Source organism: Somniosus microcephalus, chromosome 8 (assembly GCF_052327205.1).
Source record: "Somniosus microcephalus isolate GS21.2 chromosome 8, FLI_Smic_1.0, whole genome shotgun sequence".
NCBI classification, from domain to species: domain Eukaryota; kingdom Metazoa; phylum Chordata; class Chondrichthyes; order Squaliformes; family Somniosidae; genus Somniosus; species Somniosus microcephalus.
The window spans coordinates 261,720,821-261,746,823 of NC_140994.1; the positions used below are offsets into that span (position 1 = coordinate 261,720,821).

General features: G+C 52.2%; 1 protein-coding gene across 3 annotated transcripts in view; it reads left to right on the top strand.

The window, feature by feature from the left end:
- The first annotated feature begins 402 nt into the window (after positions 1 to 402).
- The window catches only part of anxa6 (annexin A6), a 196,547-nt gene continuing 170,946 nt past the window's right edge, over positions 403 to 26,003 (top strand). Inside the window, exon 1 of one of the 3 annotated variants that reach the window (XM_085996006.1) lies at positions 403 to 531. The gene's annotated coding sequence lies outside the window, so the exon portion shown is untranslated. Of the gene's footprint in view, positions 532 to 5,924; positions 6,018 to 9,971; positions 10,071 to 26,003 lie in introns of those variants that run through there. The other 2 variants (XM_085996007.1, XM_085996005.1) reach the window with 2 other exon arrangements.

Consider the following 26,003-nt stretch of genomic DNA (forward strand, 5'->3'; position numbering starts at 1 on the left):
GCCATGATCCTATTGAATGGCGGAGCAGGCCCGAGGGGCCGTATGGCCTACTCCTGCTCCTACTTCTTATATTCTTATGTTCTTATTCACAGTTAACAGAAGGAGCTGCCCCTGTATTATTGTGTTGGACTCACATTGATAACTAAGGTGGGCAGCGCACTCGTCAGGGGTTGCGGTCATGTTAGGATGCAACCCTATCGCAGCCAAGCCATCGCTCTTCCAGTAACAGCCCAGTGTCAATGCCAGGGTTTGCTCAGCTCACTCCTAGAATAGACACACCGCCCCCACCTCTTCCATCTATTCCAGCTATTGACACCAGCTGTCCCCGCACTGGTGCCAGATTCCTCCAGTGTAAAAATACTTCCCGTCCCCTGCGGCCATGTCTGCCAGTCCGAGGCTGCACCGTGAAGTGCTAATGGACCTTACTGTTAGTGAGGGCCCGGAATGAGACTCTCTGGACTCGGAGTGGTTTATGAATGGTAGACTTTGGAGTTCGGCAAGGGGAACGTTGGGGGCTCGCCCAATTGCGAGGTGATGAATGGGTAAATTGGGGATCGAATGGCGGAGGGACAAGGGAGTGGGGCGGAGGGGGGGTAGGGGTGGAGGGACAGGGTGGGGAGGAGGGACGGGGGATGGGGTGGAGGGACTGGGGTAGGGGAGGAGGGACGGGGTAGGGGAGGAGGGATGTGGGTAGGGGTGGAGGGATGGGGTAGGAGGGGAGGGACTGCGGTAGGGGTGGAGGGACGGGGTAGGGGAGGAGGGATGTGGGTAGGGGTGGAGGGATGGGGTAGGGGAGGAGGGATGTGGGTAGGGGTGGAGGGATGGGGTAGGAGGGGAGGGACTGCGGTTGGGGTGGAGGGATGGGGGTAGGGGTGGAGGGACGGGGTAGGGGTGGAGGGACGGGGATGGGGAGGAGGGATGGGGTAGGGGAGGAGGGACGGGTGTAAGGGTGGAGGGATGGGGTAGGGGAGGAGGGATGGGGGTAGGGGAGGAGGGACGGGGTAGGGGAGGAGGGACGGGTGTAAGGGTGGAGGGACGGGGGTAGGGGAGGAGGGGCGTGTAGGGGAGGAGGGACGGGGTAGGGGAGGAGGGACGGGGTAGGGGTGGAGGGACTGGGGTAGGAGGGGAGGGACTGGGGTAGGAGGGGAGGGACTGGGGTAGGAGGGGAGGGACTGAGGTAGGAGGGGAGGGACTGGGGTAGGAGTGGAGGGACTGGGGTAGGAGTGGAGGGACTGGGGAAGGAGTGGAGGGACTGGGGTAGGGATGGAGGGACTGGGGTAGGAGTGGAGGGACTGGGTTAGAGGTGGAGGGACGGGGATAGGTGTGGAGGGACTGGAGAAGGTGTGGAGGGACTGGAGAAGAAGTGGAGGGACTGGGGTAGGAGTGGAGGGACTGGAGTAGGGGAGGAGGGACTGGGGTAGGAGTGGAGGAACTGGGGTAGGGGAGGAGGGACTGGGATAGGAGTGGAGGGACTGGGGTAGGGGAGGAGGGACTGGGGTAGGAGGGGAGGGACTGGGGTAGGAGTGGAGGGACTGGGGTAGGAGTTGAGGGACTGGGATAGGAATGGAGGGACTGGGATAGGAATGGAGGGACTGGGATAGGAATGGAGGGATGAGGGGTGAGGGGCAGAGGCAGACAATGCTGTTGAGGGGAATGGAAGTGGTCTTATGTTGCGCTCAGGGTCCAGCCCTGTGCCAAGGTTTTGCACCTCTGGACTAAACCTGAGGTAATGTTTAACTTGAGAGCCATAATTCCAACCAAGGCCTTGCTTGGAGTTGGAGATGTCAACTGTGGCTCGGTGGGTAGCACGCCTGCCTCAGAGTTATGAAGGTTGTGGGTTCAAGTCCCACTCCAGAGATGGGAGCATATGATCCAGGCTGACACTCCAGTGGAGGGCTGCACTGTCAGAGGTGCCGTCTTTCAGAGGAGACGGTAAATTGAAGCCCTGTCTGCTCTCTCAGGTGGATGTCAAAGATCTCCAGGGCACTGGTTGATAAAGAGCAGGGGAGTAGCACATTAAACCACATAAGGTGTGTTTGCATTTTAGGCATCCACTAGCCTAAACATTCACTCCCTCCACCACCGGCGCACCGTGGCTGCAGTGTGTACCATCTACAAGATGCACTGCAGCAACTCGCCAAGGCTTCTTCGGCAGCACCTCCCAAACCCGTGACCTCTCCCACCTAGAAGGACAAGGGCAGCAGGCGCATGGGAACACCACCACCTCCAAGTTCCCCTCCAGGTCACACACACCATCCTGACTTAGAAGTATATCGGCCGATCCTTCATCGTCGCTGGGTCAAAATCCTGGAACTCCCTCCCTAACAGCACTGTGGGAGCACCTTCACCACACGGACTGCAGCGGCTCACCACCACCTTCTCAAGGGATGGACAATAAATGCTGGCCTTGCCAGCAACGCCCACATCCCGTGAATAATTTTTTAAAAATCTGTACAGGGCTGGTTTAGGACCCTCAGTATTTTATTTTATGAAGAAAAATTATGTCAAATGTAGATTAGTGACCTCAATCACAAAACTACAGTCAATGGGAAAAATCACCCCGATAACAACCGCACACTGAGGATTACGTGTTTCCATTAAACCGAGTGGTGTCCATGGTTACCTCGAAAGTATAACGCAGCAGCCAGCATCCCATAAATAAACCAGTGTAAGAATTGATTGGAGCTGGAAGACAGATATTGTAGCGGTTGAAAATTAAATGGCGATGCTGTACAGTTGACAATTAAAAGGGCGATTCCACCATCTGACACTCGAAGTGGGGACCGCCCCTTGCAAAAAGAAAGACTTACATTTCCATGGCGCCTTTCAGGACCATCGGAGGTTCCAAAGTGCTTCACGCAGTACTTTTTGGAGTGTAGTCACTGTTGTAATGTAGGAAACACGACAGCCAATTTGCACACAGCAAGATCCCACAGACAGCAATGTGATAATAACCAGATCTTAGTGATGTTGATTGAGGGATAAATATTGGCACCAGGGATAACTCCCCCTGCTCTTCTTCGAAATAGAGGCCATGGGATCTTTTACGTCCACCTGAGAGAGCGGACGGGGCCTCGGTTTAACGTCTCATCCGAAAGACGGCACCTCCGACAGTGCGGCGCTCCCTCAGTACTGCACTGGGAGCGTCGGCCTGGATTTCTGTGCTGAAGTCCCTGGAGTGGGGACTTAAACCCACAATCTTCTGACTCAGAGGCGAGGGTGCTATTCACTGAGCCACAGCTGACACATTAGAAAGAAATCAGCAGGAGCAGCCTGTAAATTTACTGCCAAATCCTCCCTGCAAGAGCTGGGAACATCAGGTCATGGAATCCTGCCCTAAAAACCATCCTTCCCCGGCACAGTCGCCCCTTTCTACTACAACAACAACTTGTATATAATGTAGTAAAATGTCCCAAGGTGCTTCACTGGAGCGATTATCAAATAAAATTTGACACCGAGCCACATAAGGAGTTATTAGGACAGGTGACCAAACATAGAAACAGAGAAACATAGAAGATAGGAGCAGGATTAGGCCATTCGGCCCCTCGAGCCTGCTCCGCCATTCAATGCGATCATGGCTGATCATCCAAATTCAGTACCCTGTCCCTGCCTTCTCACCATATCCCTCGATCCCTTTAGCCTTAAGAAATATATCTAACTCCTTCTTGAATATATTTAATGAATTGGCCTCTACTGCCTTCTGTGGTAGAGAATTCCACAGGTTCACCACTCTCTGGGTGAAGAAATTCCTCCTCATCTCAGTCCTAAATGGCTTACCCCTTATCCTTAGACTGTGACCCCTGGTTCTGGACTCCCCGACCATCGGGAACATCCTTCCTGCATCTAGTCTGTCCAGTCCTGTTAGAATTTTATAAGTTTCAATGAGATCCCCTCTCATTCTTCTAAACTCCAGCGAGTATAAGCCTAATCTGTGTGGAGTTTTCACATTCTCCCCGTGTTTGCGTGGGTTTTCTCCGGGTGCTCCGGTTTCCTCCCACAGTCCAAAGATGTGCGGGTTAGGTTGATTGGCCATGATAAAAAAAAATTGGCCCTTCGTGTTAGGGGGGATTAAATATGTGGGGTTACGGGGTTACGGGGATAGGGCTTGGGTGGGATGGCTGTCGGTGTAGGGACCGGGTGCTAGGGTTTGGATGATCAGCCATGATCTCATTGAATGGCGGAGCAGGCTCGAAGGGCCGAATGGCCTACTCCTGCTCCTAGTTTCTATGTTTCTATGTTTCTAATCGACCCAATCTCTCCTCATACGTCATTCCTGCCATTCCAGGTACCAAAAGCTTGGTCAAAGAGGTAGGTTTTAAGGAGCGTGTTAAAGGAGGAAAGAGAGGTGGAGAGGCGGAGAGGTTTAGGCAGGGAATTCCAGAGCTTAGGACTGCCAATGGTGGAGCGCTGAAAATCGGGGGGGGGGGGGAAATGGAGGAGCGCAGAAAGGGTTGTGGGGCTGGAGGAGGTTACAGAGATAGGGAGGGGCGAGGCCATGAAGGGATTTGAAAACCAGGGTGAGAATTTTAAAATCGCGGCATTACTGGACCGGGAGCCAATGTAGGTCAGCGAGCACGGGGGGGGGGGTGATGGGCGAATGGGACTTGGTGCCAGCTGGGACACGGGGAGCGAGCACGGGGGGTGATGGGCGAATGGGACGTGGTGCCAGCTGGGACACAGGGCAGTGAGCACGGGGGGGGTGATGGGCGAATGGGACTTGGTGCCAGCTGGGACACAGGGCAGTGAGCACGGGGGGGGGGTGATGGGCGAATGGGACTCGGTGCCAGCTGGGACACGGGGGGGGTGATGGGCGAATGGGACGTGGTGCCAGCTGGGACACGGGGAGCAGAGTTTCGGATGAGCTCAAATTTCTGGGGGGTGGAAGGCGGGAGGCCGACCAGGGGCAACATTGGAATAGTCGAGTCTGGAGGTAACAATGGCATTTAAAAAAAAAAATTTTTTTTATTCATTGATGGGATGTGGGCGTCGCTGGCTAGGCCTGCATTTAGTGCCCATCCCTAATTGCCCTTGAGAAGATGGTGGTGAGCCGCCTTCTTGAACCACTGCAGTCCATATGGTGTAGGTACACCCACAATGCTGTTAGGAAGGGAGTTCCAGGATTTTGGCCCAGCGACAGTGAAGGAACGGCGATACAGGTCCAAGTCAGGATGGTGTGTGGCTTGGAGGGGAACTTGTAGGTGGTGATGTTCCCATGCGTCTGCTGCCCTTGTCCTTCTAAGTGGTAGAGGTCGTGGGTTTGGAAGGTGCTGTTGAAGGAGCTTTGGCGAGTTGCTGCAGTGCATCTTGTAGATGGTACACACTGCAGCCACAGTGCGCCGGTGGTGGAGGGAGTGAATGTTGAAGGTGGTGGATGGAGTGCCAATCAAGTGGGCTGCTTGGTCCTGGATGGTGTCGAGCTTCTTGAGTGTTGTTGGAGCTGCACTCATCCAGGCAAGTGGAGAGTATTCCATTACACTCCTGACTTGTGCCTTGTAGATGGTGGAAAGGCTTTGGGGAGTCAGGAGGTGAGACACTCGCTGCAGAATTCCCAGCCTCTGGCCTGCTCTTTTAGCCACAGTATTTATATGGCTGGTCCAGTTCAGTTTCTGATCAATGGTAACCCCCAGGATGTTGATAGTGGGGGATTCAGCGATGGTAATGCCATTGAATGTCAAGGGGAGATGGTTAGAGTCTCGCTTGTTGGAGATGGTCATTGCCTGGCACTTGTGTGGTGTGAATGTTACTTGCCACTTGTCAGCCCAAGTCTGAATGTTGTCCAGGTCTTGCTGCATATGGACACGGACTGCGTCAGTATCTGACGAGTCTCGAATGGTGCTGAACAGTGTGCAATCATCAGCGAACATCCCCACTTCTGACCTTATGATGGAGGGAAGGTCATTGATGAAACAGCTGAAGATGGTTGGGCCTAGGACACTGCCCTGAGGAACTCCTGCAATGATGTCATGTGATTGAGATGAATGACCTCCAACAACCACAGCCAACTTCCTTTGTGCTAGGTATGATTCCAACCAATGGAGAGTTTTCCCCTTGATTCCCATTGACTTCAGTTTTGCTAGGGCTCCTTGATGCCACACTCAATCAAATGCTGCCTTGATGTCAAGGGCAGTCACTTTCACCTCACCTCTTGAGTTCAGCTCTTTTGTCCATGTTTGGACCAAGGCTGTAATGAGGTCAGGAGCTGAGTGGCCCTGGCGGAACCCAAACTGGGTGCCAGTTAACAGGTTATTGCTGAGTAGGTGCCGCTGGATAGCACTGTCGACGACACCTTCCATCACTTTGCTGATGATTGAGAGTAGACTGGTGGGACGGTAATTAGCCGGGTCGGATTTGTCCTGCTTTTTGTAGACAGGACATACTTGGGCAATTTTCCACATTGCCGGGTAGATGCCAGTGTTGTAGCTGTACTGGAACAGCTTGGCTAGGGGCGCAGCTAGTTCTGGAGCACAAGTCTTCAGTACTATTGCCGGAATGTTGTCAGGGCCCATAGCCTTTGCAGTATCCAGTGTCTTCAGCCATTTCTTGACATCACGTGGAGTGAATTGAATGGGCTGAAGACTGGCATCTATGATGCTGGGGACCTCAGGAGGAGGCCGAGACGGATCACCCACTCGGCACTTCTGGCTGAAGATAGTTGCAAATGCTTCAGCCTTGTCTTTTGCACTCACGTGCTGGGCTCCACCATCATTGAGGATGGGGATATTTTTGGAGCCTCCTCCTCCTGTTAACTGTTTAATTGTCCACCACCACTCATGACTGGATGTGGCAGGACTGCAGAGCTTTGATTTGATCCGATGGTTGTGAGATCGCTTAGCTCTGTCTATCGCATGTTGCTTCCATTGTTTGGCATGCAAGTAGTCCTGTGTTGTAGCCTCAACAGGTTGACACCTCATTTTTCGGTATGCCTGGTGCTGTTCCCGGCATGCTCTCCTGCATTCTTCGTTAAACCAGGGTTGATCTCCCGGTTTGATGGTAATGGTAGAGTGAGGGATATGCCGGGCCATGAGGTTACAGATTGTGGTTGAATACAATTCTGCTGCTGCTGATGGCGCACAGCGCCTCATGGATGCCCAGTTTTGAGTTGCCAGATCTGTTCAAAATCTGTCCCATTTAGCATGGGCCATAGGACACTAAGAATTGAAGATAGAAACACAGCAAGCTTTCAGAGATATCTGCCCATCGGTGCAGCAATGATTCCTGCCCAGGATTGCTATTCAGCGACCTCTAGTGGAAGAGTGCAGTTGTGCCTGACAGTGGGTTGAGGACGGGAGTGAGTGCGCTCTGGATGCGTCCCCAGTGGTCAAACAGCAGGCCAACGTCCACTGTCCGGGTTCACACATAAGAATATAAGAATTAGGAGCAGGAGTTGGCCATTCGGCCCCTCGAGCCTGCCCCGCCATTCAACATCATGGCTGATCTTCTACCTCAACTCCACTGTCCTGCACTATCCCCATATCCCTTGATTCCCTATGAGTCCAAAAAATCTATCGATCTCTGTCTTGAATATACTCAACGACTGAGCCTCCACAGCCCTCTGGGGCAGAGAATTCCAAAGATTCACCACCCTCTGAGTGAAGAAATTCCTCCTCATCTCAGTCCTAAATGGCCGACCCCTTATTCTGAGACTGTGAGCCCTGGTTCTAGTCGCTCCAGCCAGGGGGGAAACAGCCTCTCAGCATCTATCCTGTCAAGCCCTCTAAGGATTTTATACATTTCAATGAGATCGCCTCTCATTCCTCTAAACTCCAGATAAACCCAATCTACTCAATCTCTCCTCATAGGACAACCCACTCATCCCAGGAAGAATGGCACTAATTGCCCTCAGTGGCACTGGTATAGGGATATAGGGAGGGGATGCAATTGGCCAGGGTTCCAGTTCATTATCTGGCAATTCCATCATGGTGAGATTGCATGAATGAATGGTTGCCGAGGCTCAGTGGGGAGCACGCTCTCTCTCTCTCTCTCTCACCTCTGAGTCAGAAGGTTGCAGTTTCAAGTCCCACTCCAGAGACTTGAGCACAAAAATCCAGGCCGACACTCCAGTGCAGTACTGAGGGAGTGCCGCACTGTCGGAGGTGCCGTCTTTCGGATGAGACGTTAAACCGAGGCCCCGTCTGCTCTCTCAGGTGGACGTAAAAGATCCCATGGCCGCTATTTTGAAGAAGAGCAGGGGGAGTTCTCCCTGGTGTCCTGGGGCCAATATTTATCCCTCAACCAACATAACAAAAACAGATGATCTGGTCATTATCACATTGCTGTTTGTGGGAGCTTGCTGTGCGCAAACTGGCTGCTGCATTTCCTACATTACAACAGTGACCGCACTTCAAAAAGTACTTCATTGGCTGTAAAACGCTTTGAGATGTCCGGTGGTCGTGACAGGCGCTATAGAAATGAAAGTCTTTTTTTATTTTAGACAGCAGCTGAATAGCTCTGGTTCTGGTACTGGACCAGCAGCCTTGACATTGTGAGCTCAAATCGCACAACGGCAGGTCGCAAAACTGAATTCAATAAATCTGATCATTTCTGCACTGGCACCATAACATTGACCTTGAACAACACTGGGCTGTTGTAAAAATGTGACTGGTTCACTAATGTCCTTCAGGGAAGGGAACCTGCCATTCTTACCCGGTCTGATCTCGACATGATTCAGCCCCGCACTGTTAATACCTTCAGGGAGAGACAATAAATATTACCTTAACAGTGTCACCCATATCCCCAGAGATAATTCAATAAAACATAGAAACATAGAAGATAGGAGCAGGAGTCGGCCATTCGGCCCCTCGAGCCTGCTCCGCCATTCAGTGAGATCATGGCTGATCATCCAAATTCAGTACCCTGTCCCTGCTTTCTCCCCATACCCCTTGATCCCTTTAGCCTTAAGAAATATGTCTAACTCCTTCTTGAATATATTTAATGAATTGGCCTCAACTGCCTTCTGTGATAGAGAATTCCACAGGTTCACCACTCTCTGGGTGAAGAAATTCCTCCTCATCTCTGTCCTAAATGGCTTACCCCTTATCCTTAGACTGTGACCCCTGGTTCTGGATTCCCCGACCATCGGGAACATCCTTCCTGCATCTAGTCTGTCTAGTCCTGTTAGAATTTTATAAGTTTCAATGAGATCCCCTCTCATTCTTCTAAACTCTAGCGAATATAAACCTAATCGACCCAATCTCTCCTCATACGTTATTCCTGCCATCCCAGGTATCAGCAAAAGCTCAGTATTGGGCTCCACTGTGATGCCCCTCATGGTGGAACAGACTGATTGGCTCCCCATCCACCACCTTAAACATTCACTCCCTCCACCACCGGCGCACCGTGGCTGCAGTGTGTACCATCTACAAGATGCACTGCAGCAACTCGCCAAGGCTTCTTCGGCAGCACCACCCAAACCCGCGACCTCTTCCACCTAGAAGGACTAGGGCAGCAGGCGCATGGGAACACCACCACCTCCAAGTTCCCCTCCAAGTCACACACCATCCCGACTTGGAAATATATCGGCCGTTCCTTCATCGTCGCTGGGTCAAAATCCTGGAACTCCCTCCCTAACAGCACTGTGGGAGCACCTTCACCACACGGACTGCAGCGGTTCAAGAAGGCGGCTCACCACCACCTTCTCAAGGGCAACTAGGGATGGGCAATAAATGCCAGCGAGAGAGAGCGCGAAAAAAGCTCTTACTGTGCAAATTCAACCCGGTGCAAACCAGGTGGGAGACAGGAGATGGTAAGACTGAGGGGGACATGCCTCCAATAAACTTGGGGGAAGGGCATGGGTCATCATGGCCCTACTCTCTTGTCCCCCTGACCCCGCCCACCTCGCCCAAGTAACCCCCCTACAAAGCGTCCAAGAAATGACTGCAATCCTTTCGGCCACACTGTCGATTCGCAGCAGCTTTAAAATAGAAGCACTGAGCTTTGCAGGACTTTGCGCCGCGTCAGGGGAGGGCAGGCCTGGGTTGACGTCAGGGGGAGGGAGAGAGGGAGGGAGCCGAGCCGCTGGAGAGAGAGGGAGAACCGGACTGGCCGCAGCTCAGACAGGCTCACCGCTCCGGGTGAGTATCAGAGGCAACGCTGCCGGCCAGGGCAATGTAGCAACTCCTTTCCAGAGATACTTCAATGTATCAAATAATTCTAAAAGATGCATAAAATGTATCAAATTGTTTAAAAAGAGATCAATTGTATCAAATTGTTTAAAAAGAGATAAATTGTATCAAATTGTTTAAAAAGAGATCAATTGTATCAAATTATTTAAAAAGAGATAAATTGTATCAAATTGTTTAAAAAGAGATAAATTGTATCAAATTATTTAAAAAGCTATATTGTATCTTTAAAAATATATATACATATAATGTATCAACTTGATTTTTTTAAAGATTATATGAACTGTAGCAAATTGTTTCAAAAAGACAATGTTAATGTGTGCAGGAATTAAATGAAAACGCCAAGTTTGTTTTAAGAGTGTTACTTTGTTTGATAAAGTTAAAATGTGTCAATGTGTTGGAGGAGAATTCAATTAAACAGCCTTGGTTTGTTTAAAAATAGTTTCAAAATAAACAAAGGAACAGTCAGCAATTAAAATGAAGCACTTTGCTTTTTAGAGAAATGTTTAATTTTTTTTTCCAAAGCAGGGTATTTTAGTCGAGGGTTTTATGATATACATCTTAACTCTATAACTTGGTCGGCGAGATTTGTATTTAACTGGCAGTGTTTTAAAATTGCTGCAGTTTGACCATTTTTCAGGTAAGACCACGTTAGGTGTTTGCTTAATCCCGCTTGTCCAAAGTCTAAAGTTTTTTTAAGATCGAGCAGAGGGTCGAAAATGGGGAAAGGCTAGCTGCCCTGGAAACAGTCCTATAATCCTAATAGATTGTATTGTGATCGAGTTGAGGGTATTTATGGCTCTCTGAGGGGGCTAGAGATGGGGATTTGGTTCCGCAGTGTTAGGGCGTGAGGACTGCAGCGGCCCCACTGTCAGGCTGCAGGGGCTGGCTGGTCAATAAACCTCCCCACTCCTCCCCTCCGGCAGCTGTGCTCCTGGAACTATGTGCAAGGAGAAAAAGGATTGAGTTACACATTATCGAACAATTACCCCATGTATCAACAATTGAATTCCCCCCACCTCCCTAAAAAAAAAAGCAATTCTGTAAACTGATTCCGATGTCCTGGAGTATTTGTCTCGATTCGCAGGCTTGAGATATTACAGCAGAAACTCTGAATGCAGAGACACCGCACATAAAATTACTGGATTGCAGACAGGCAGGGAAAACTTGGCTTAACGCCAAACTTTAGCGGCGAGACGAAATAAAACCTGTCCCTTTTTTATTAAAAGTTCACTTACGCCATTAATTCCACAGCGTGATTATAATTTTAACTCTGTATTATTACAGTTTACCAATGTGAATGATGACTAATCTAAATTATGATGTTTTAGGGAGCATTTTTTCCCCCCGTCAAGGTCTGTCTGTATATTTTCACTAAGCCAACGGTCCCAATTCAAACGCTGTGCAGTGCTGAGCAGATATGGCATTCTCACACTGATGGTGCATATTTTGTGTGGGACGTGCGTTCTCCTGATGCGTCAGCGGAGTTTGGCATCTAGATTCTGTTGGAAGGGTTCTTTATCTGCCGCTGCGGATTTCAGAGATGCACTTATTCCTCCTCAACTCTTTACCCTCCTCCCCTGTTGACCTCACCGGTGCCAGGCAACTGGTTGACCTTCTAGACCGTGCCAGTGGGCTGCTTGCCTGCAGGAGGCTGGGTGTGTATCATCGACAAGCCCACTTCTGCCCTCGCACTTTTTGGGCACGTTGGCAGTGTGCGTACAGCCGTATTTATTGCCCACCCTTAGTTGTTCAAGTCCCACTCCAGAGACATTAGCACAAAAAATCCAGGCTGACTCTCCCAGTGCAGTACTGAGGGAGCGCCGCACTGTTGGAGGGTCAGTACTGAGGGAGCACTGCACTGTTGGAGGGGCAGTACTGAGGGAGCGTTGCATTGTCGGAGGGTCAGTACTGAGGGAGCGCTGCACTGTTGGAGGGGCAGTACTGAGGGAGCGTTGCATTGTCGGAGGGTTAGTACTGAAGGAGTGCTGCACTGTCGGAGGGGCAGTACTGAGGGAGCGCCGCACTGTCGGAGGGGCAGTACTGAGGGAGCACTGCACTGTCGGAGGGGCAGTACTGAGGGAGTGCCGCACTGTCGGAGGGGCAGTACTGAGGGAGCGTTGCATTGTCGGAGGGTCAGTACTGAGGGAGTGCTGCGCTGTCGGAGGGGCAGTACTGAGGGAGCGCCGCACTGTTGGAGGGGCAGTACCGAGGGAGCGCTGCACTGTCAGAGGGGCAGTACTGAGGGAGTGCTGCACTGTCGGAGGGGCAGTACTGAGGGAGTGCTGCACTGTCGGAGGGGCAGTACTGAGGGAGCGCTGCACTGTCGGAGGTGCCGTCTTTCAGATGAGATGTTAAACCGAGGCCCCGTCTGCTCTCTCAGGTGGGTGTGAAAGACCCCACGGCCACTATTTCGAAGAAGAGCAGGGGAGTTCTCCCCGGTGTCCTGGCCAATATTTATCTCTCAATCAACATTCCTAAGAAAAAACAGATTATCTGATTATTATCACATTGCTGTTTGTGGGAGCTTGCTGTGCACAAATTGGCTGCCACGTTTCCTACATTACAACAGTGACTCCACTTCAAAAAGTACTTCATTAGCTGTAAAGCACTTTGGGACGTCCTGATGTCGTGACAGGCGCTATAGAAATGCAAGTCTTTCTTTGTTCTGAGAAGATGGTGAACTCTGCCCCTGAATCCTTGCTGTTTTATAACTGAGAGCATTAAAGAGCCAACCCACATGTTGTGGTTACTGGAGTCACTTAGAGGCCAGAGCTGGCAGGTTCCTCAGGAATCTTTCAGGGTCATTATTCTGGTGCTAGCCAGAAAGGACCAGAGATATTGAACTCATGACTTGGCCCTAATGGGATTTGAATTCATAACCTCTGGGGTTGCTGAGTCCCGGACCATAACCACTCGACTACCATACGTTCCAGCCGGGTGTTACATGGAGTTACATCGAGCGTACAGCACAGAAACAGGCCATTCGGCCCAACTGGTCCATGCTCCACGCGAGCCTCCTCCCACCTTACTTCACCTCACCCTATCAATATATCCTTCTATTCCTTTCTCCCGCATGTACTTATCCAGCCTCCCCTTAAATGCATCGATACTATTCGCCTCAACCACTCCTTGTGGTAGCGAGTTCCACATTCTAACCATTCTCTGGGTGAAGTATGGTGGTCAGGAGGCCTACATTATTCTGCCCCCTCCCTCGCCCAGAGGCACTGAGGCCACTGGCAGCGCCCCGGACCACCATGCCAGTTGAGGTCAACTGACCGAAGGCAGAGCCTCAATCCGAGTGCCATTCTGCTTGGTATGTCCCAGTGTCACACTGGGCGGTGTGTTTACCCATTGTCTCAGTGTCACACTGGGCGGTGTGTTTACCCATTGTCTCAGTGTCACACTGGGCGGTGTGTTTACCCATTGTCTCGGTGCCACACTGGGCGGTGTGTTTACCCATTGTTTCAGTGCCACACTGGGCGGTGTGTTTACCCATTGTCTCAGTGTCACACTGGGTGGTGTGTTTACCCATTGTCAGTGTCACACTGGGTGGTGTGTTTACCCATTGTCTCAGTGTCACACTGGGCGGTGTGTTTACCCATTGTTTCAGTGCCACACTGGGCGGTGTGTTTACCCATTGTCTCAGTGCCACACTGGGCGGTGTGTTTACCCATTGTCTCGGTGCCACACTGGGCGGTGTGTTTACCCATTGTCTCAGTGTCACTCTGGGTGGTGTGTTTACCCATTGTCAGTGTCACACTGGGTGGTGTGTTTACCCATTGTCTGTGTCACACTGGGCGGTGTGTTTACCCATTGTCTCAGTGTCACTCTGGGCGGTGTGTTTACCCGTTGTCTCAGTGTCACACTGGGCAGTGGGTTTACCCATTGTGTCAGTGTCACACTGGGCGGTGTGTTTACCCATTGTCTCGGTGCCACACTGGGTGGTGTGTTTACCCATTATCTCAGTGCCACACTGGGCAGTGTGTTTACCCATTGTCAGTGTCACACTGGGCGGTGTGCTTACCCATTGTGTCAGTGTCACACTGGGTGGTGTGTTTACCCATTATCTCAGTGCCACACTGGGCGGTGTGTTTACCCATTGTCCCAGTGTCACACTGGGCGGTGTGTTTACCCATTGTCTCAGTGTCACACTGGGTGGTGTGTTTACCCATTGTCTCAGTGTCACACTGGGCGGTGTGTTTACCCGTTGTCTCAGTGTCACACTGGGCGGTGTGTTTACCCGTTGTCTCAGTGTCACACTGGGCAGTGGGTTTACCCATTGTGTCAGTGTCACACTGGGCGGTGTGTTTGCCCATTGTCTCAGTGTCACACTGGGCGGTGTGTTTACCCATTGTCTCAGTGTCACACTGGGTGGTGTGTTTACCCATTGTCTCAGTGTCACACTGGGCAGTGGGTTTACCCATTGTCTCAGTGTCACACTGGGCAGTGGGTTTACCCATTGTGTCAGTGTCACACTGGGCGGTGTGTTTACCCATTGTCTCGGTGCCACACTGGGTGGTGTGTTTACCCATTATCTCAGTGCCACACTGGGCGGTGTGTTTACCCATTGTCAGTGTCACACTGGGTGGTGTGTTTACCCATTGTCAGTGTCACACTGGGTGGTGTGTTTACCCATTGTCTCAGTGTCACACTGGGTGGTGTGTTTACCCATTGTGTCTGTGCCACACTGGGCGGTGTGTTTACCCATTGTGTCAGTGTCACACTGGGTGGTGTGTTTACCCATTGTCTCAGTGTCACACTGGGCGTTGTGTTTACCCATTGTCTCAGTGCCACACTGGGCGGTGTGTTTACCCATTGTCTCAGTGTCACACTGGGCGGTGTGTTTACCCATTGTCTCAGTGTCACACTGGGCGGTGTGTTTATCCATTGTGTCAGTGTCACACTGGGCGGTGTGCTTACCCATTGTCTCAGTGCCACACTGGGCGGTGTGTTTACCCATTGTCTCAGTGTCACACTGGGCGGTGTGTTTACCCATTGTCTCAGTGTCACACTGGGCGGTGTGTTTATCCATTGTGTCAGTGTCACACTGGGCGGTGTGTTTACCCATTGTCTCAGTGTCACACTGGGCGGTGTGTTTACCCATTGTCTCAGTGCCACACTGGGCGGTGTGTTTACCCATTGTCAGTGTCACACTGGGCGGTGTGTTTACCCATTGTCAGTGTCACACTGGGCGGTGTGTTTACCCATTGTCAGTGTCACACTGGGCGGTGTGTTTACCCATTGTCTCAGTGTCACACTGGGCGGTGTGTTTACCCATTGTGTCAGTGTCACACTGGGCGGTGTGTTTACCCATTGTCTCAGTGTCACACTGGGCGGTGTGTTTACCCATTGTCTCAGTGCCACACTGGGCGGTGTGTTTACCTATTGTGTCAGTGTCACACTGGGCGGTGTGTTTACCCATTGTGTCAGTGTCACACTGGGTGGTGTGTTTACCCATTGTCTCAGTGTCACACTGGGCGGTGTGTTTACCCATTGTCTCAGTGTCACACTGGGCGGTGTGTTTACCCATTGTCTCAGTGTCACACTGGGCGGTGTGTTTACCCATTGTCTCGGTGCCACACTGGGCGGTGTGTTTACCCATTGTCAGTGCCACACTGGGCAGTGTGTTTACCCATTGTCTCGGTGCCACACTGGGCGGTGTGTTTACCCATTGTCAGTGTCACACTGGGCGGTGTGTTTACCCATTGTCTCAGTGTCACACTGGGCGGTGTGTTTACCCATTGTCTCAGTGTCACACTGGGCGGTGTGTTTACCCATTGTCTCAGTGCCACACTGGGCGGTGTGTTTACCCATTGTCTCAGTGTCACACTGGGCAGTGGGTTTACCCATTGTCTCGGTGCCACACTGGGCGGTGTGTTTACCCATTGTCTCAGTGTCACACTGGGCGGTGTGTTTACCCATTGTCTCAGTGTCACACTGGGTGGTGTGTTTACCCATTGTCTCAGTGTCACACTGGGCGGTGTGTTTACCCATTGTCAGTGTCACACTGGGCGGTGTGTTTACCCATTGTGTCAGTGTCACACTTGGCGGTGTGTTTACCCATTGTCTCGGTGCCACACTGGGCGGTGTGTTTACCCATTGTCTCAGTGTCACACTGGGCGGTGTGTTTACCCATTGTCAGTGTCACACTGGGCGGTGTGTTTACCCATTGTGTCAGTGTCACACTTGGTGTGTTTACCCATTGTCTCGGTGCCACACTGGGCGGTGTGTTTACCCATTGTTTCAGTGTCACACTGGGCGGTGTGTTTACCAATTGTCAGTGTCACACTGGGCGGTGTGTTTACCCATTGTCTCAGTGTCACACTGGGCGGTGTGTTTACCCATTGTCAGTGTCACACTGGGCGGTGTGTTTACCCATTGTGTCAGTGTCACACTGGGCGGTGTGTTTACCCATTGTCAGTGTCACACTGGGCGGTGTGTTTACCCATTGTGTCAGTGTCACACTGGGCGGTGTGTTTACCCATTGTGTCAGTGTCACACTGGGCGGTGTGTTTACCCATTGTCTCAGTGTCACACTGGGCGGTGTGTTTACCCATTGTGTCAGTGTCACACTGGGCGGTGTGTTTACCCATTGTCTCAGTGTCACACTGGGTGGTGTGTTTACCCATTGTCAGTGTCACACTGGGCGGTGTGTTTACCCATTGTGTCAGTGTCACACTGGGCGGTGTGTTTACCCATTGTCTCAGTGTCACACTGGGCGGTGTGTTTACCCATTGTGTCAGTGTCACACTGGGTGGTGTGTTTACCCATTGTCAGTGTCACACTGGGCGGTGTGTTTACCCATTGTGTCAGTGTCACACTGGGCGGTGTGTTTACCCATTGTCTCAGTGTCACACTGGGCGGTGTGTTTACCCATTGTCTCAGTGTCACACTGGGTGGTGTGTTTACCCATTGTCAGTGTCACACTGGGCGGTGTGTTTATCCATTGTGTCAGTGTCACACTGGGCGGTGTGTTTACCCATTGTCTCAGTGTCACACTGGGCGGTGTGCTTACCCATTGTGTCAGTGTCACACCGGGCGGTGTGTTTACCCATTGTCTCAGTGTCACACTGGGCGGTGTGTTTACCCATTGTCAGTGTCACACTGGGCGGTGTGTTTATCCATTGTGTCAGTGTCACACTGGGCGGTGTGTTTACCCATTGTCTCAGTGTCACACTGGGCGGTGTGTTTACCCATTGTCTCAGTGCCACACTGGGCGGTGTGTTTACCCATTGTCAGTGTCACACTGGGCGGTGTGTTTACCCATTGTCAGTGTCACACTGGGCGGTGTGTTTACCCATTGTCTCAGTGTCACACTGGGCGGTGTGTTTACCCATTGTCTCAGTGTCACACTGGGCGGTGTGTTTACCCATTGTCTCAGTGTCACACTGGGCGGTGTGTTTACCCATTGTCTCAGTGCCACACTGGGCGGTGTGTTTACCTATTGTGTCAGTGTCACACTGGGCGGTGTGTTTACCCATTGTGTCAGTGTCACACTGGGTGGTGTGTTTACCCATTGTCTCAGTGTCACACTGGGCGGTGTGTTTACCCATTGTCTCAGTGTCACACTGGGCGGAGTGTTTACCCATTGTCTCAGTGCCACACTGGGCGGTGTGTTTACCCATTGTCTCAGTGTCACACTGGGCGGTGTGTTTACCCATTGTCTCGGTGCCACACTGGGCGGTGTGTTTACCCATTGTCAGTGCCACACTGGGCGGTGTGTTTACCCATTGTCTCGGTGCCACACTGGGCGGTGTGTTTACCCATTGTCAGTGTCACACTGGGCGGTGTGTTTACCCATTGTCTCAGTGTCACACTGGGCGGTGTGTTTACCCATTGTCTCAGTGTCACACTGGGCGGTGTGTTTACCCATTGTCTCAGTGCCACACTGGGCGGTGTGTTTACCCATTGTCCCAGTGTCACACTGGGCAGTGGGTTTACCCATTGTCTCGGTGCCACACTGGGCGGTGTGTTTACCCATTGTCTCAGTGTCACACTGGGCGGTGTGTTTACCCATTGTCTCAGTGTCACACTGGGTGGTGTGTTTACCCATTGTCTCAGTGTCACACTGGGCGGTGTGTTTACCCATTGTCAGTGTCACACTGGGCGGTGTGTTTACCCATTGTGTCAGTGTCACACTTGGCGGTGTGTTTACCCATTGTCTCGGTGCCACACTGGGCGGTGTGTTTACCCATTGTCTCAGTGTCACACTGGGCGGTGTGTTTACCCATTGTCAGTGTCACACTGGGCGGTGTGTTTACCCATTGTGTCAGTGTCACACTTGGCGGTGTGTTTACCCATTGTCTCGGTGCCACACTGGGCGGTGTGTTTACCCATTGTCTCAGTGTCACACTGGGCGGTGTGTTTACCAATTGTCAGTGTCACACTGGGCGGTGTGTTTACCCATTGTCTCAGTGTCACACTGGGCGGTGTGTTTACCAATTGTCAGTGTCACACTGGGCGGTGTGTTTACCCATTGTCCCAGTGTCACACTGGGCGGTGTGTTTACCAATTGTCAGTGTCACACTGGGCGGTGTGTTTACCCATTGTCTCAGTGTCACACTGGGCGGTGTGTTTACCCATTGTGTCAGTGTCACACTGGGCGGTGTGTTTACCCATTGTCAGTGTCACACTGGGCGGTGTGTTTACCCATTGTGTCAGTGTCACACTGGGCGGTGTGTTTACCCATTGTCTCAGTGTCACACTGGGCGGTGTGTTTACCCATTGTCTCAGTGTCACACTGGGTGGTGTGTTTACCCATTGTCAGTGTCACACTGGGCGGTGTGTTTACCCATTGTGTCAGTGTCACACTGGGCGGTGTGTTTACCCATTGTGTCAGTGTCACACTGGGTGGTGTGTTTACCCATTGTCAGTGTCACACTGGGCGGTGTGTTTACCCATTGTGTCAGTGTCACACTGGGCGGTGTGTTTACCCATTGTCTCAGTGTCACACTGGGCGGTGTGTTTACCCATTGTCTCAGTGTCACACTGGGTGGTGTGTTTACCCATTGTCAGTGTCACACTGGGCGGTGTGTTTACCCATTGTGTCAGTGTCACACTGGGCGGTGTGTTTACCCATTGTCTCAGTGTCACACTGGGCGGTGTGCTTACCCATTGTGTCAGTGTCACTCTGGGTGGTGTGTTTACCCATTGTCTCAGTGTCACACTGGGCGGTGTGTTTACCCATTGTCCGTGTCACTGGGCGGTGTGCTTACCCATTGTGTCAGTGTCACACTGGGCGGTGTGTTTACCCATTGTCTCAGTGTCACACTGGGCGGTGTGTTTACCCATTGTCTCGGTGCCACACTTGGCGGTGTGTTTACCCATTGTGTCAGTGTCACACTGGGCGGTGTGTTTACCCATTGTCTCAGTGCCACACTGGGCGGTGTGTTTACCCATTGTCTCAGTGTCACACTTGGCGGTGTGTTTACCCATTGTCTCGGTGCCACACTTGGCGGTGTGTTTACCCATTGTCTCAGTGTCACACTGGGCAGTGGGTTTACCCATTGTCAGTGTCACACTGGGCGGTGTGTTTACCCATTGTCTCAGTGTCACACTGGGCGGTGTGTTTACCCATTGTCAGTGTCACACTGGGCGGTGTGTTTACCCGTTGTCAGTGTCACACTGGGCGGTGTGTTTACCCATTGTCAGTGTCACACTGGGCGGTGTGTTTACCCGTTGTCTCAGTGTCACACTGGGCGGTGTGTTTACCCATTGTCTCAGTGTCACACTGGGCGGTGTGTTTACCCATTGTGTCAGTGTCACACTGGGCGGTGTGTTTACCCATTGTCAGTGTCACACTGGGCGGTGTGTTTACCCATTGTCAGTGTCACACTGGGCGGTGTGTTTACCCATTGTCCCAGTGCCACACTGGGCGGTGTGTTTACCTGTTTTCCCAGTGCCACACTGGGCGGTGTGTTTACCCATTGTGTCAGTGTCACACTGGGCGGTGTGTTTACCCATTGTCTCAGTGCCACACTGGGCGGTGTGTTTACCCATTGTCTCAGTGCCACACTGGGCGGTGTGTTTACCCATTGTCTCAGTGTCACACTGGGCAGTGGGTTTACCCATTGTCTCGGTGCCACACTTGGCGGTGTGGTTACCCATTGTCTCAGTGTCACACTGGGCGGTGTGTTTACCCATTGTCTCGGTGTCACACTGGGCGGTGGGTTTTCCCATTGTCTCGGTGGCACACTGGGCGGTGTGTTTACCCATTGTCTCAGTGTCACACTGGGCGGCGTGTTTACCCATTGTCTCGGTGCCACACTGGGCGGAGTGTTTACCCATTGTCTGAGTGTCACACTGGGTGGTGTGTTTACCCATTATCTCAATGTCACACTGGGCGGTGTGTTTACCCATTGTCTCAGTGTCACACTGGGCGGTGTGTTTACCCATTGTCTCAGTGTCACACTGGGCGGTGTGTTTACCCATTGTCTCAGTGTCACACTGGGCGGTGTGTTTACCCATTGTCTCAGTGTCACACTGGGCGGTGTGTTTACCCATTGTCTCAGTGTCACACCGGGCGGTGTGTTTACCCATTGTCAGTGTCACACTGGGCGGTGTGTTTACCCATTGTCAGTGTCACACAGGGCGGTGTGTTTACCCATTGTCTCAGTGCCACACTGGGCGGTGTGTTTACCCATTGTCTCAGTGTCACACTGGGCAGTGTGTTTACCCATTGTCTCAGTGTCACTCTGGGTGGTGTGTTTACCCATTGTGTCAGTGTCACACTGGGCGGTGGGTTTACCCATTGTCTCAGTGTCACACTGGGCGGTGTGTTTACCCATTGTCTCAGTGTCACTCTGGGCGGTGTGTTTACCCATTGTCAGTGTCACACTGGGCGGTGTGTTTACCCATTGTCTCAGTGTCACTCTGGGTGGTGTGTTTACCCATTGTGTCAGTGTCACACTGGGCGGTGTGTTTACCCATTGTCTCAGTGCCACACTGGGTGGTGTGTTTACCTATTGTGTCAGTGTCACACTGGGCAGTGGGTTCACCCATTGTCTCGGTGCCACACTTGGCGGTGTGTTTACCCATTGTGTCAGTGTCACACTGGGCGGTGTGTTTACCCATTGTCTTGGTGCCACACTGGGCGGTGTGTTTACCCATTGTCTGAGTGCCACACTGGGCGGTGTGTTTACCCATTGTCTTGGTGCCACACTGGGCGGTGTGTTTACCCATTGTCTCAGTGCCACACTGGGCGGTGTGTTTACCCATTGTCTCAGTGTCACACTGGGCGGTGTGTTTACCCATTGTGTCAGTGTCACACTGGGCGGTGGGTTTACCCATTGTCTCGGTGCCACACTTGGCGGTGTGTTTACCCATTGTCTCAGTGTCACACTGGGCGGTGTGTTTACCCATTGTCTCGGTGCCACACTGGGCGGTGTGTTTACCCATTGTCTCAGTGTCACACTGGGCGGTGTGTTTACCCATTGTCTCAGTGTCACACTGGGCGGTGTGTTTACCCATTGTGTCAGTGTCACACTGGGCGGTGTGTTTACCCATTGTCTCAGTGTCACACTGGGCGGTGTGTTTACCCATTGTCTCAGTGTCACACTGGGTGGTGTGTTTACCCATTGTCAGTGTCACACTGGGCGGTGTGTTTACCCATTGTGTCAGTGTCACACTGGGCGGTGTGTTTACCCATTGTCTCAGTGTCACACTGGGCGGTGTGTTTACCCATTGTGTCAGTGTCACACTGGGTGGTGTGTTTACCCATTGTCAGTGTCACACTGGGCGGTGTGCTTACCCATTGTGTCAGTGTCACACTGGGTGGTGTGTTTACCCATTGTCAGTGTCACACTGGGCGGTGTGTTTACCCATTGTCTCAGTGTCACACTGGGCGGTGTGTTTACCCATTGTCTCAGTGTCACACTGGGTGGTGTGTTTACCCATTGTCAGTGTCACACTGGGCGGTGTGTTTACCCATTGTGTCAGTGTCACACTGGGCGGTGTGTTTACCCATTGTCTCAGTGTCACACTGGGCGGTGTGCTTACCCATTGTGTCAGTGTCACTCTGGGTGGTGTGTTTACCCATTGTCTCAGTGTCACACTGGGCGGTGTGTTTACCCATTGTCAGTGTCACACTGGGCGGTGTGCTTACCCATTGTGTCAGTGTCACACTGGGCGGTGTGTTTACCCATTGTCTCAGTGTCACACTGGGCGGTGTGTTTACCCATTGTCTCAGTGTCACTCTGGGTGGTGTGTTTACCCGTTGTCTCGGTGCCACACTGGGCGGTGTGTTTACCCATTGTCTCAGTGTCACACTTGGCGGTGTGTTTACCCATTGTCTCGGTGCCACACTTGGCGGTGTGTTTACCCATTGTGTCAGTGTCACACTGGGCGGTGTGTTTACCCATTGTCTCAGTGCCACACTGGGCGGTGTGTTTACCCATTGTCTCAGTGTCACACTTGGCGGTGTGTTTACCCATTGTCTCGGTGCCACACTTGGCGGTGTGTTTACCCATTGTCTCAGTGTCACACTGGGCAGTGGGTTTACCCATTGTCAGTGTCACACTGGGCGGTGTGTTTACCCATTGTCTCAGTGTCACACTGGGCGGTGTGTTTACCCATTGTCAGTGTCACACTGGGCGGTGTGTTTACCCGTTGTCAGTGTCACACTGGGCGGTGTGTTTACCCATTGTCAGTGTCACACTGGGCGGTGTGTTTACCCGTTGTCTCAGTGTCACACTGGGCGGTGTGTTTACCCATTGTCTCAGTGTCACACTGGGCGGTGTGTTTACCCATTGTGTCAGTGTCACACTGGGCGGTGTGTTTACCCATTGTCAGTGTCACACTGGGCGGTGTGTTTACCCATTGTCAGTGTCACACTGGGCGGTGTGTTTACCCATTGTACCAGTGCCACACTGGGCGGTGTGTTTACCTGTTTTCCCAGTGCCACACTGGGCGGTGTGTTTACCCATTGTGTCAGTGTCACACTGGGCGGTGTGTTTACCCATTGTCTCAGTGCCACACTGGGCGGTGTGTTTACCCATTGTCTCAGTGCCACACTGGGCGGTGTGTTTACCCATTGTCTCAGTGTCACACTGGGCAGTGGGTTTACCCATTGTCTCGGTGCCACACTTGGCGGTGTGGTTACCCATTGTCTCAGTGTCACACTGGGCGGTGTGTTTACCCATTGTCTCGGTGTCACACTGGGCGGTGGGTTTTCCCATTGTCTCGGTGGCACACTGGGCGGTGTGTTTACCCATTGTCTCAGTGTCACACTGGGCAGCGTGTTTACCCATTGTCTCGGTGCCACACTGGGCGGAGTGTTTACCCATTGTCTGAGTGTCACACTGGGTGGTGTGTTTACCCATTATCTCAATGTCACACTGGGCGGTGTGTTTACCCATTGTCTCAGTGTCACACTGGGCGGTGTGTTTACCCATTGTCTCAGTGTCACACAGGGCGGTGTGTTTACCCATTGTCTCAGTGTCACACTGGGCGGTGTGTTTACCCATTGTCTCAGTGTCACACTGGGCGGTGTGTTTACCCATTGTCTCAGTGTCACACCGGGCGGTGTGTTTACCCATTGTCAGTGTCACACTGGGCGGTGTGTTTACCCATTGTCAGTGTCACACTGGGCGGTGTGTTTACCCATTGTCTCAGTGCCACACTGGGCGGTGTGTTTACCCATTGTCTCAGTGTCACACTGGGCAGTGTGTTTACCCATTGTCTCAGTGTCACTCTGGGTGGTGTGTTTACCCATTGTGTCAGTGTCACACTGGGCGGTGGGTTTACCCATTGTCTCAGTGTCACACTGGGCGGTGTGTTTACCCATTGTCTCAGTGTCACTCTGGGCGGTGTGTTTACCCATTGTCAGTGTCACACTGGGCGGTGTGTTTACCCATTGTCTCAGTGTCACTCTGGGTGGTGTGTTTACCCATTGTGTCAGTGTCACACTGGGCGGTGTGTTTACCCATTGTCTCAGTGCCACACTGGGTGGTGTGTTTACCTATTGTGTCAGTGTCACACTGGGCAGTGGGTTCACCCATTGTCTCGGTGCCACACTTGGCGGTGTGTTTACCCATTGTGTCAGTGTCACACTGGGCGGTGTGTTTACCCATTGTCTTGGTGCCACACTGGGCGGTGTGTTTACCCATTGTCTCAGTGCCACACTGGGCGGTGTGTTTACCCATTGTCTTGGTGCCACACTGGGCGGTGTGTTTACCCATTGTCTCAGTGCCAGACTGGGCGGTGTGTTTACCCATTGTCTCAGTGTCACACTGGGCGGTGTGTTTACCCATTGTGTCAGTGTCACACTGGGCGGTGGGTTTACCCATTGTCTCGGTGCCACACTTGGCGGTGTGTTTACCCATTGTCTCAGTGTCACACTGGGCGGTGTGTTTACCCATTGTCTCGGTGCCACACTGGGCGGTGTGTTTACCCATTGTCTCAGTGTCACACTGGGCGGTGTGTTTACCCATTGTCTCAGTGTCACACTGGGCGGTGTGTTTACCCATTGTCTCAGTGCCACACTGGGCGGTGTGTTTACCCATTGTCTCAGTGTCACACTGGGCAGTGGGTTTACCCATTGTCTCAGTGCCACACTGGGCGGTGTGTTTACCCGTTGTCTCAGTGTCACACTGGGTGGAGTGTTTACCCATTGTCTCAGTGTCACACTGGGCGGTGTGTTTACCCATTGTCTCAGTGTCACACTGGGCGGTGTGTTTACCCATTGTCTCAGTGTCACACTGGGCGGTGTGTTTACTCATTGTCTCAGTGTCACACTGGGCGGTGTGTTTCCCCATTGTCTGAGTGTCACACTGGGCGGTGTGTTTACCCATTGTCTGAGTGTCACACTGGGCGGTGTGTTTACCCATTGTCTGAGTGTCACACTGGGCGGTGTGTTTACCCATTATCTCAGTGCCACACTGGGCGGTGTGTTTACCCATTGTCTGAGTTTTACACTGGGCGGTGTGTTTACCCATTGTCTCAGTGTCACACTGGGCGGTGTGTTCACCCATTGTCAGTGTCACACTGGGTGGTGTGTTTACCCATTGTCTCGGTGTCACACTGGGCAGTGGGTTTACCCATTGTCTCAGTGTCACACTGGGCGGTGTGGTTACCCATTGTCTCAGTGTCACACTGGGCGGTGTGTTTACCCATTGTCTGAGTGTCACACTGGGCGGTGTGTTTACCCATTGTCTCAGTGCCACACTGGGCGGTGTGTTTACCCATTGTCTCAGTGTCACACTGGGCGGCGTGTTTACCCATTGTCTCGGTGCCACACTGGGCGGAGTGTTTACCCATTGTCTGAGTGTCACACTGGTTGGTGTGTTTACCCATTATCTCAATGTCACACTGGGCGGTGTGTTTACCCATTGTCTCAGTGTCACACTGGGCGGTGTGTTTACCCATTGTCTCAGTGTCACACTGGGCGGTGTGTTTACCCATTGTCCCAGTGTCACACTGGGCGGTGTGTTTACCCATTGTCTCAGTGTCACACCGGGCGGTGTGTTTACCCATTGTCAGTGTCACACTGGGCGGTGTGTTTACCCATTGTCAGTGTCACACTGGGCGGTGTGTTTACCCATTGTCTCAGTGCCACACTGGGCGGTGTGTTTACCCATTGTCTCAGTGTCACACTGGGCGGTGTGTTTACCCATTGTCTCAGTGTCACTCTGGGTGGTGTGTTTACCCATTGTGTCAGTGTCACACTGGGCGGTGGGTTTACCCATTGTCTCAGTGCCACACTGGGTGGTGTGTTTACCCATTGTGTCAGTGTCACACTGGGCGGTGTGTTTACCCATTGTCTCAGTGTCACTCTGGGCGGTGTGTTTACCGATTGTCAGTGTCACACTGGGCGGTGTGTTTACCCATTGTCTCAGTGTCACTCTGGGTGGTGTGTTTACCCATTGTGTCAGTGTCACACTGGGC